Source organism: Saccopteryx leptura, chromosome 1 (assembly GCF_036850995.1).
Source record: "Saccopteryx leptura isolate mSacLep1 chromosome 1, mSacLep1_pri_phased_curated, whole genome shotgun sequence".
Taxonomy (NCBI): Eukaryota; Metazoa; Chordata; class Mammalia; order Chiroptera; family Emballonuridae; genus Saccopteryx; species Saccopteryx leptura.
The window spans coordinates 50,832,443-50,844,906 of record NC_089503.1 but is presented as its reverse complement, the minus strand read 5'-3'; the positions used below and the strand labels follow the sequence as shown (position 1 = coordinate 50,844,906).

General features: G+C 42.5%; 1 pseudogene; it reads right to left on the bottom strand.

Moving 5' to 3' along the window:
* Window positions 1-9,681: 9,681 nt before the first annotated feature.
* LOC136388770 (large ribosomal subunit protein uL23-like) lies at window positions 9,682-10,150 on the bottom strand (annotated as a pseudogene).
* Between the last annotated feature and the right edge of the window lie 2,314 nt (window positions 10,151-12,464).

Here is a 12,464-nt window from a genome sequence, read left to right as displayed (position 1 = left end):
ACTTTTGATTCAACACCCACATGCTCGAAGCCCCCCAAGGAGGAGCATTCCGGACATACCAGGACTTTTGCCTCAGTATCCCCTCAGGCTCTCCCAAACACTATATAACTGGCCCCTAGTCTGTAACCGGTGCTCTTCTCCCCCAGGAGAAGTGCCGGCAGGGTTCCTTTCTTCTTTTCAACAAAGCCTGTTACTCTGGTCTTTTGGACTCCCATGGATTCCAACATTAACTAGCAGGACTCAGCACATAATTATACTCATGGCAATGATTTATTTCAGCAAAGTGATAGAAGCCAAAATTGGCAAAGGGAAATTCACATGGGGCAAAGTCCAAAGGAAACCAGGCAAAAGCTTCTATGAGTTCTGTCCCAGTGGAATCACACAGAACATGTTTAATTCCTCCAGTGACAAATTGTTGTATGACAACACTTGTGAAATTTCATCTACCATTAGAGAGTCAGTGACCAAACTTTTTAAATTGTTGTATTTATTTATTATTAATTTTGAGACATAGAGAGAATAAACATTGACTTGTTGTTCCACTTATTTATGCATTCATTGGTTGATTCTCGTATGTGCCCTGACAGGGGGGATTGAACCCACAACTTTGGCATGTCAGGATGCTACTCTAACCAACTGAGCTACCAGGCTGGGACCCAAAATTTGTATTAGAATTTAGTCACATAAGCACTCTATGCTTGCAAGTACTGTACCAAAATTCCAGATCCCCACAAGGACAGCAATTGTTCAACATAAACGACATTACTTATATAAACCATTTGGGCAAAGCGAGCCACTTTTATCAATGTGGAAATGGAGGGAACCCTCCTGAAATCCGAGTTACCAGATGCCAGCAAAGAACCAACCAGGCAAGCAGGTTCTTCTAAGGAAGCAGACTCAGGCCTGCTATGTTAACTTTTTCTGCACACCAGGTAACATGGATATCCCTGAAGAGGGGTGGCTCAGAGTAGGTTTTCAAAGCCAAAGGAGGATGAGGAGAGTGTCCACCAAGGGAACAATGATGGCACTAGTCCCGTACTGGGAGTCAGAGTCAAAACTGGATGATGGTCCTGGCCAGGTGGCTTAGTGGATAAGGCATTGTCCCTGAGTGCCAAGGTGACAGGTTCCATCTTTTGGCAGGGCACATCAAGAAGCGCCAATGGCCCTGGCCGGTTGGCTCAGTGGTAGAGCATCGGCCTGGCGTGCAGAAGTCCCAGGTTCGATTCCCAGCCAGGGCACACAGGAGAAGCGCCCATCTGCTTCTCCACCCCTCTCCCTCTCCTTCCTCTCTGTCTCTCTCTTCCCCTCCTGCAGCCAAGGCTCCATTGGAGCAAAGAGGGCCCGGGCGCTGGGGATGGCTCCTTGGCCTCTGCCCCAGGCGCTAGAGTGGCTCTGTTCGCAGCAGAGTGACGCCCCGGAGGGGCAGAACATTGCCCCCAGGTGGGCGTGCCGGGTGGATCCCGGTCGGGCGCATGCGGGAGTCTGTCTGACTGTCTCTCCCTGTTTCCAGCTTTGGAGAAATACAAAAAAAAAAAAAAAAAAGAAGCGCCAATGAGTGCACAACTAAAATGGAACAATTAAATGGAATGAGTTGATGCTTCTCTCTCTCTCTCTCTCTCTCTTCCCTTCTCTCTCCATCTCCCTTATTCTCTCTCTCTCTCTCTCTCTTTCTCAAGTCAATGGAAAAACAAAAACAAAAACCTGGGCCCTGGCCAGATAGCATGGTTGGTTAGAGCGTTGTCCCCATACGCAAAGGTCGCCAGTTCCATCTTCAGTCAAGGCACATACAGAAACAGATCAATGCTTCTGTCTATCTGTCTCTCCCTTCCTCTTGATTAATTTTTTAATCAATAAATTAAAAAAACAACTGAATAAAAAAAGCATCTATATTGGGCAACCTGATGCAAGGAATTAGAATACAAATGAGGTAAGGTGGGCGTTGGCATAGGAGAAAAAAGGCTCCAGTAATTAGGGTTTAGGTTACAACTTGATAGATTGATTAAAAGAACAAAAACAAAAAAAAACCTTCCAGAAATATTAGGAATGAGAACCCAGATTTTCTTACCATTATCAGAGTTAGAAACTTGAAAAGGGAGAAAAGTAGAATAAAACCTGTGATGTTGGATTGAAATTGGAGGTGTCAGTGTAAAATCAGGGTTTACAATAGGTAGATATTGGAAATATAAATGTAAATAAGTTTGTTCACTAAAAGGGCTTGGGACCAGGAACACCTTCACAAACAAGGAATATACGTGGTGACAAGATCTTGGTTCTAAATAATGTTCTTCACTTCTTAGAAAAATGGCTGATTACAGGGTTGGTTGGGATATGGAAAAATATGAGTCTGGAACATGTTGTGCAAGAAATAGGAAGTGCTCAAAAAATGACATGTACATATCAACAGGACTCAAGAGCCAGCTGGAAGAGGCTCCATTAGACAAATTGGGTGTAGTTTGACCTGCAAAATAATTAATGCTATTATCATACTATAACTCATTGAATAAAATATAAAATTCTGAATCTGTATTTATTTTTAAAACCAATGAATAAATTAACAGTTTGATAAAATAAAATATTTACATAATTTCAAAGTATTTATTATAAAATATTGATCAGTTACAAAAGGAAAGACAGTAACTTCACATGTATAAACATTTTTAAAATTAATTAATTAATTTATTTATTTTTTACAGAGACAGAGAGTGAGTCAGAAAGAGGGATAGACAGGAACGAAGAGAGATGAGAAACATCAATCATTAGTTTTTCATTGTGCGTTGCAACACCTTAGTTGTTCATTGATTGCTTTCTCATATGTGCCTTAACCATGGGCCTTCAGCAGACCGAGTAACCCCTGCTGGAGCCAGCGACCTTGGGTTCAAGCTGGTGGGCTTTTCCTCAAACCAGATGAGCCTGCACTCAAGCTCGCGACCTCAGGGTCTCGAACCTGGTCCTCTGCATCCCAGTCCGACGCTCTATCCACTGCGCCACCGCCTGGTCAGGCAAACATTCTTTTTTTTTTTTTTTTTTTTTTTTACAGAGGCAGAGATAGACAGGGACAGACAGACAGGAACGGAGAGAGATGAGAAGCATCAATCATCAGTTTCTCGTTGTGCGTTGCGACTTCTTAGTTGTTCATTGATTGCTTTCTCACATGTGCCTTGACCGTGGGCCTTCAGCAGACCGAGTAACCCCCTGCTGGAGCCAGCGACCTTGGGTCCAAGCTGGTGAGCTCTTTGCTCAAGCCAGATGAGCCCGCGCTCAAGCTGGCGACCTCAGGGTCTCGAACCTAGGTTTTCCGCATCCCAGTCCGACGCTCTATCCACTGCGCCACCACCTGGTCAGGCCAGGCAAACATTCTTTACATGTATATAAACTATAAGTAGTAAAAAAATTATTTGTACTGGTGGCAACAATTCTAAAAGAAATAAATACAAAAATCACAGTTATATGTATTTGGAGATTTTACCACTTTTCTCTCAGTAATAATAAAACAAGTAGTTATTATATATCCTACTGGCTATGTGAGCCTATATATTTGTTAAAATTCATAGAACAATACTGCAAAAAGTCAATTATAATGTATAATTCTTTTAAATAAAATAATAATACCTAAATATATAGTAATGAAAATGACAAAGTAAACCAATAACCTAACTTTACACCTTACAGAACTAAAAAAATAAGAGCAAACTAAACCCATAGCTAGCAGTAGGAAGGGAAAAATAGAGAATAGAATGGCAACAAATCCAACAGAAAATAGAAAAATATAGAGAAAACCAACAAAACCAAAAGCCAGTTCATTATAACGATCAACAAAATTGGCAAATCTTTAGTTGGATTGACTAAGCTATCAAGTGAGAAAAATCAAATTACTAAAATCAGAAGAGAAAGTAAGAATTACTATAAATTTCATAGAAATACAAAGGAGCATAAGAAAACCCTATGAACAATTTGCTACTGGGAGAGGAACTGGATGGCAAGACAACAGTGAGATCTTACTTTTTGAATTTTGTCTTGTGTGCATGAATAATACACTTAACCAGTAACAACAGCAAACTTGTGAACATTAGACCAGATCAAAAGAAAAATAACATTAAAGAGTAAATTATCTGTGCCTCACTTTCTAATGTTCCTGCAATAAACTTGTGTTACCTTCACAATTGGAACAAAAACCAAAAAGATTTTTTAATGTTTGTAATGTTTGTGTGTATACAGTTCTTCTTGTGTTTTTAAAATATAACATCAAGCCTGACCTGTGGTGGCACAGTGGATAAAGCGTAGATCTGGAACGCTGAGGTCTCCAGTTTGAATCCCTGGGCTTTCCTGGTCAAGGCACATACAGGAAGTAACTGCTATGAGTAGATGCTTCCCGCTTCTCTCCCCTTTTTCTTTCTCCCCCCTCTTTCTCACTTCCTCCCTCTGTCTTTCTCTCCCTTCTCTCTTTCTCTCCCCTCTCTCCAAAATTCAATAAATAAAATCTAAAAAATATTTTTTTTAAAATGTAATATGATATCATCTGATCAGAACCAAGAGGTGGTGCAATGGATAGAACTCAGCCTGGGACACTAAGGACCCAGGTTCAAAACCCCGAGGTCACTGGCATGAGCACGAGCTCACCAGCTTGAGCGTGGGGTCACAGGCTTGAGCATGGGATCATAGACATGACCCCATGGTCTCTGGCTTGAGTCCAAAGGTCGCTGGCTTGAAGTCCACGGTTGCTGGCTTGAGCAAAGGGTCACTTGGTCTGCTGTAGCACCCTGGTCAAGGCACATGTGAGAAAGCAATCAATGAGAAACTAAGGTGCTGCAACAAAGAATTGATGCTTCTCATCTCTCTTCCTTCCTGTCTGTCCCTGTCAGTCCCTCTCTCTTTCTCACTAAAAAGAAAAAGAAAATGTAATAACATATCAACTTTGACCTCTTCTTTGACTAGAGCAATTCAGTGAGAACAGCATCCTCCCCTTGGTTGTGAACAGGAACTGGAACCCATAAACTTAGCATTCCCAGGTGAGACCTCTGCCTGAACTGGGAATGGAAACAGTTTAGAAACAGAAAAAGAAGACCAGTTTCTCAGAGAGCCAAAGGAGGAGGAGATTGTTCTAAAAATAGATTGGAATGTGATGGCTGGACTCAGGCATTCGGAACTAATTTTCAAGTCCCAGTGTCCAGCCAGCTGCCAGACAAGAGCAGGCGGAAGCCAGTGGGATCAGGTCCCTGAAAACCAGCTGGTGACCTGGAAAGAAGAAGCAGGCTATGGATGTGGAAGAGGCAGGGTCAGCACCTTCAAATACTGACTGGCACAGCAGTGAGTTCTGTCTCCACACTAGAAGAGGAAAGGCCTGGGCTCTGGTCAAAAGGAACGAGCCAGGTCAGACTCTCTGGATTGACATCACTGTTATGCCAAAAGAATGCAGGCAGCTCAGACTGTCTTTTCATTTGTGCTGGGTGGGGAGAGTGCTGGACAAGAATCCAAATAGTTCAAAGCTTTGAGGCTTGGCCCTCTGGTCCATTTCTGCCTCTGCTGCTATTTGCCCAAGCCACTGAAGAACTCTGATCTCTAAAGAACCAAGGTTATTCTGAACTATTATCTGAATATCATAGTTTTTTTTTAAATGAACACTTTCGTTTTTAAAAAAATTATTTTTTCAGAGGATATGTCATCAATCATCATTATATTATGTGGAAAATTTGTTTGGGGATTTTGTTTTTGTATTGCTATTGTGTCCCCAGTTGAAATGAAAACTCCATGAGAACAGTGGACGTTTTCTTTATTTATTCATTTTAGAGGAGAGAGAGAGAGAGAGAGAGAGAGAGAGGGAGAGAGAGAGAGAAGTGGGGGAGGAGCAGAAAGCATCAACTCCCATATGTGCCTTGACCGGGCAAGCCCAGGGTTCCGAACCGGCGACCTCAGCATTCCAGGTCGACGCTTTATCCACTGCGCCACCACAGGTCAGGCAACAGTGGACGTTTTCTGCTTCATTCACTGCTGTTTTCTCAAAGCTCAGAAGATAGCCTGTCACAAATAATTGCTCAGAAGACTTTTATTGAGTTGCATAAAAATAATATTGCCAAAAAATTTTTTTTATTAAGTGAGAGGCAGGGAGGCAGATAAACAGACTCCTGCATACTCCCAACTGGGATCTACCCAGTAAACCCACTACAGGGGGATTGCTCTGCCCATCTGGGGCCACTGCTCCATTGCTTGGCAATCGAGCTATTTTAGTGCCTGAGGCAAGGCCATGGAGCCATCCTCAGAGCCTGGGGCCAACTTGCTCAAACCATTTGAGCCACAGCTGCAGGAGGGAAGAGAGAGAGAGAAAAAAGAAAGAGAGTAAGAAAAGGGAGGAAGAGTAGAGAAGTAGATAGTCACTTCTCCTGTGTGCCCTGACTAAGAATTGAACATGGGACTTCCATGTGTCGGGTTGACACTCTACTGCTAAGCCAACCAGCCAGGGCCAACAAAAATTTTTATAAAAGTTCAAAGAGTAGCCCTGGCCGGTTGGCTCAGCGGTAGAGCGTCGGCCTAGCGTGTGGAGGACCCGGGTTCGATTCCCGGCCAGGGCACACAGGAGAAGCGCCCATTTGCTTCTCCACCCCTCCGCCGCACTTTCCTCTCTGTCTCTCTCTTCCCTTCCCGCAGCCAAGGCTCCATTGGAGCAAGGATGGCCCGGGCGCTGGGGATGGCTCTGTGGCCTCTGCCTCAGGCGCTAGAGTGGCTCTGGTCGCAACATGGCGACGCCCAGGATGGGCAGAGCATCGCCCCCTGGTGGGCAGAGCGTCGCCCCATGGTGGGTGTGCCGGGTGGATCCCGGTCGGGCGCATGCGGGAGTCTGTCTGACTGTCTCTCCCCGTTTCCAGCTTCAGAAAATGAAAAAAAAAAAAAAAAAAAAAAAAAAGTTCAAAGAGTAAAGATAAAAAAGTATGAATTTTCCATATCTGCATCTAATTCTACTCACCCAAGATAACCATTATAACATTTTCGTGTGTACAATATTAATCCCAAGAATCCTGTCTTGTTTATTTCTGTTCATCTTAAGCAGACCACAGTGCCTGGCATAGAAGAACTACTTAATAAAAACTAGTTGAAAGTTCATTGATTGAGTTGTAAGAAGTCTCAGTGTCGGGATGGGAGGGCTAAAAATGGTTGGCAGGTGCTGACTGAATAGTTCAGTTGCTAGAGCATTGTCCCAAAGTGCAGACATTGTTGGCCTGATCCCCAGTCAGGAGAGATGATGTTCCTCTCTCTCTCTCTCTCTCTCTCTTTTTCCTTCTCTCTCAAAATCAATCAATAAATTTTTTTTAATGGTTGGCAATAAGGAAGTGCCTGAACACTATCAATTATTTATTAAGCACTTCCTCAGTGACCCAACCATATAATGAGAGAGAGAAATATGACTCTGCAGACTGCTACACAAATCCTAGTTTCCCTGCATAAGAATTCCCTGCCCTGTTAAACTGGCTCAATGTCTTCCTGCCATAATAGCATGCTGGCCCCAAGGCAGAATTCCCATCTCGAAAGGCTCTCTATGCCTCTTTGCTGCTGGCAAGACAAAATAAAAGGACCATCCCTTGGCCACAGATACCCGTGCTCATGCCCAGAACATCTGGATGGAACTCTGCCAAGTTAGAACCTCTGAGAGAAAAAGACATGTCAGCATCTCTTTGTGACAGTGTCACAGAGGATTTGTCTGAGTGCCAGCTTCTCTATGGAAAAGGCAGTCAAAGCCAGAAAAGTCAGTGACTCAGTCACACTGCAAATACAATATTGAGGCATTAAGCTGAAATGTGGCAATTTACAGCTGTCATACCACACTAAGTGAAATAACATTTTGTGCCAGACTTCCAAAGATATAATCACATGAAAACCATTTTTATTGCTTTGATGTATGTTTAAAAGTAGTATACCACAAATGTATGACAGTGTATTGTAGGATCTCTGCTGGGGAGCATACATTCAGAGAGCAAAATGATTATTTCTTATTTTACTTCAGGAAACTTTTTAAACTTTTATTTATTAATCTTTTATTTTTTTAGGTGAGAGAAGGGGTGATAGACAGACTCCAGCATGTACCCCAACTGGGATCCACCCAGCAACACCCATCTGGGGCTGATGTTCAGATCAACCAAACTATTATCAGCACTTGAGGCTGATGCTTGGACCAATTGAGCCCACTGTCTGTGAGAGGGAAAGAGGAAGAAAAGGGAGAGAGGTAGAGAAAGAGAAGCACATGGCTCTTGTCATGTGTGCCCTGACCAGGGATAGAACCTGGGACATCCACATGCTGGGCAAACACTCTATCCACTGAGCAAATAGCCCAGGGCCTATTTTTATTGATTGATTGATTGATTGATTTTAGAGAGAAAGGGAGAGACATTGATTTGTTTTTCCACTTATTTATGCAATTTATTGAGTCTTGTATGTGCCCTGACCAGGGATCAAACCCACAATCTTGGTGTATCATATGTCACTCTAACCAGTTGAGCTTCCCGGCCAGGGCAGGAAACATCTAGTTATAAATAAAGTGATGTATTAAGCATAGAAATGTGATTCAGGGCCCTGGCCAGTTGGCTCAGTGGTAGAGCATCGACCCAGCATGTGGATGCTCTGGGTTCGATTCTCAGTCAGGGCACACAGGAGAAGTGCCCATCTGCTTCTTCACCCCTCCCCCTCTTGCTTTTCTCACTCTTTCTCTCTCTTTTCTCCTCCTGCAGCCATGGCTTGATTGGAACAAGTTGGCCCTGGGTGCTGAGGATGGTTACAGGCACTAAGAAGAGCTTGATTACCGAGCAACAGAGCAATGCCCCAGATGGGCAAAGCATAGCCCCCTAGTGGGCTTGCCAGGTGGATCCAGTCAGGGCGCATGTGGCAGTCTGTCTTTCTGCCTCCCCTCCTCTCACTGAATAAAAAAAAAAGAAAGAAAAAATAAAAAATGTGATTCAGAGTGGATTCTTGCTAGTTAATAACTTACATTGGGTTACATTAAAACTAAATCAACTTTTCCTAGAATTCACTTTTACTATAGAAAAACTTCTTAGGAGGCCTAGTACACTTTTTGTCTCCAATTCACTTTTGTTTTCTTCTTGACTTCTGTTATTTCAATACCAGATCTTTCACCTATTGTAATTTAAGCAAAATCTTCTAATCTTGCACCGCACTTGCTGCTGGGTCGTCTTAGTGAGATGTGGAGAATGAAGAGAAGACTGCATTCTCAGTATCCAAAACCTTGGAAGTTGCCAACTAAGACCTCGGGCCCTTATACCTACCAGCCCCTTGGTTTGAGAGTCTCTTTTCCCAAATCTTTGGGTACCTGATTCTCATCATTCAGGTTTCAGTCAGAGGTCAGTCCTTCCTGACTATCCAATTAATATTGCCCTTCTCCCATCACTGTTTTATGACACTTAGTCTTATTTTTCTCGTATCATGTCACCTGAAATTATATTATTTATTTGATCATTGTCTTGTCAGGTAAGACCTAAGCACCAAGTATGCCTTGGTTACTATGGTATTCCAGCACCCTGATTATTTCCTGATACACAGCAGGCTTTTAACACATATTTATTTATTACCAAATAAGTAAGTGATTAAGGGTTAGAGCTTTGAAGAAATGATTTGTTTGAGGGTTTATTATTTTATTTTTTTAGTTTAAAATTTTTATATTTAGAATTAGCCACCTGGACTCGTTTAGATGATCCTAATTTTGCTAGCAACATCCAAAGCATCATAGTCAGGAGCCAGTTAAACATACATCTTCTCTCCATCAGGCCTGATCAGGGTGTTGACCGTGACCGCATCAAAGTCACATTGCTTCTTCACAGCCTGTTTGATCTGGTGCTTGTTGGCCTTGACAACTACAATGAACACAAGTGTGTTGTTGTCCTCTGTCATCCTCATGACTGACTCGGTAGCCAGGGGGGACTTGATGATGGCACAGTGGCCAAACCTGTTTCTCCTGGAAGTGCTCTTCCAAGGATATTTAGGCTTCCTTTAGAGTGCAGTGTCTTGGGCCATGGAAGGTGGGTGACATGTGGATCTTCTTTATTTTGTGGCTATGGACGCATTTCAGCACTGCTTTCTTTGCAAAAGGCTTTGTTTTGGCTTCCATTTTGGGAGGGGCAGCGGCTTCCTTTTTTGCCTTTGGTACCATCTTCATGAAAAGCAGTTTGAGGGTTTAAGAAGAGGATTTTTCACCCCAATAAGTTTAATTTAAAAAAATATGTTTAATTTTCAATGAATTATCTTCTTATCAAAAAGGAAAAGAAAAATAAATTGGAATTATCACGTCCATTGCCAACTTCAAGTTGTGCCAAAAAATTTTTATGGCTCCTATACTTGTGGTGAATTGATACAAAGTAAAGATATATGTTTGCAAGCACAGCTATATCTTTTTTTCAATGTTTATTTTATTGATTTCAGAGAGGAGGGGAGAGAGAGAGAGACAAGAACATTATTCTGTTCTTGTATGTGTCCTGACTGGGAACCAGCAACCTCTGCACTTCGGAAAGATGCTCCAACCAACCAAGCTATCTGGCCAGGGCTCCATATCTTAAATGTTCGAAATATGACTTCATTATATTGCCTCACTTAAGTTTTCATTAAGTTTTTTTTTAAGTGAAAGGAAGGATGATAGTGAGACTCCTGCATGTATCTTGGCCAAGATTCATTTAGCAAGCCCCATCTGGGGCCATTGCTTGAATCAGCCAAGCTATCCTCAGCACCGTGGTGGATACTTGAACCAATCAAGCCATTGGCTGCAAGAGGGGAAGAGAGAGAGAAAGGGAAAGGGAAGGGAAGAGAAACAGATGGTTGCTTCTCATGTGTGCCCTGACCAGGGGTCAAATACGGGACTTCCACATACCCGGCTGACACTTTATCCACTGAGCACCTTAGCCAGGATCTTAACTAAATTTTTTGGTCAGTATGGAAATTAGTATGTAAGGAACAGGACCCTTATAAATAATGGTAATTGATTTAGTTCCTCTTACCTCTACTTTCTTCTTCTGTAAAATGGAGTTAATAATTCTTATCATATAGAGTAAATAATGTATACTAAGTATCTAGCTTTAGTAGATAGTCAATAAGTGTTGTTTTGGGTTGTTGCTCTCTTTAAAGTTCCTAAAATCCAGAAGCCCTTTGAGTAGCATCAAGCCTGGTCTCTGAGCTCTTTCGACCACATTGCATGCTATTACACATCTGCCCTGGGAGGTGACTTAGCAGGCTCTGTGGGAAACAGGAGGGCTCTGATTGTAACTGTCCCTGTTTGTCAGAATAACAACAAAAAAAATCAGACATTATTTTCAGTCTCCTCTCCAGCATCAATTGTGCTTCAGTAATCTAATGCTGAAGAGGTACCTGAACCATGTGCATAAGGAGATGGTGCACCCATCCAGGTGGAAGCTACCAGTCCATTAGAGGCCACAGCAGTAGCAGAACAAAATGAACCAGAGTGGTAAATTTCAGGTATGCCTCCCCAACAAGAGGCAACTAGCTCTGTGAGAAGAGTTCTGATTGCCTCATTCCTCTCTCTTTCCCCTTCTCAAAAACAGGGAAGCAGACAAAGTGTCCCAGGACATGGTTCAGCCTCCACCTGCCCTCCAAGTCACTAGAGTCAGAAGAGGATTGAAAAAGCTAACCAGCCTGACCTGCGGTGGCACAGTGGGTAAAAGCGTCGACCTGGAATTATGAGGTCGCCAGTTTGAAACCCCAGGCTTGCCTGGTCAAGGCACATATGGGAGTTGATGCTTCTTGCTCCTCCCCCTGTTCTCTCTATCTCTTTCCTCTCTCTCTCTCTCTCTCTCTCTCTCTCTGTCTGTCTGTCTCTGTCTCTGTGTGTGTGTCTGCTCTCTCTAAAAAATGAATAAATAAAAATCTTAAAAATAAATAAATAAATTGCAAAAAAAAATTATTATAGAGAAAGCTAACCAGTCTCCTTCTGCCGTAAGTCAAGCTTGTGTTGGAGGTGGTGGAGAGCTTTGAACCAATCATAAGACTGATGTTTTAAACTAGACCAAACTGTTTTACTAGTTAAGCCATAGAAGCTGCCCAAGGTGTCACTAAATATAGGAAAGGGGGATTTGCCACATCATGACTGAAAGTAGTAACCATAATAATAATAACACCTAATAATTACTGAATGCATACTATATGCTTAGCCTGTCAAGAGCTTCACATATATTGTCCTGTCTAGTCTTCATAATAACCATGTGAGGTAAGTCTACTGCACAAGAGAAAATTGAGAAGTTAATCTGCTTAACTCAGACCCCAGCAGTCCTGTTCCAGGGCCACGCACCTGACTGATAGGCATTATTGCTTCTCATACCCTGATAGGTTGAGATTTCTTTGTAAGCCAGTTACTCATAAATATTGGGGCCACCACATGTCAAACTATATAAGGTCAGAGTTCTCTCCTCTGCTTACTTAAATAACAAAATCTCTCAGGATATGAATTTTAAGAAATTGTATCTTAT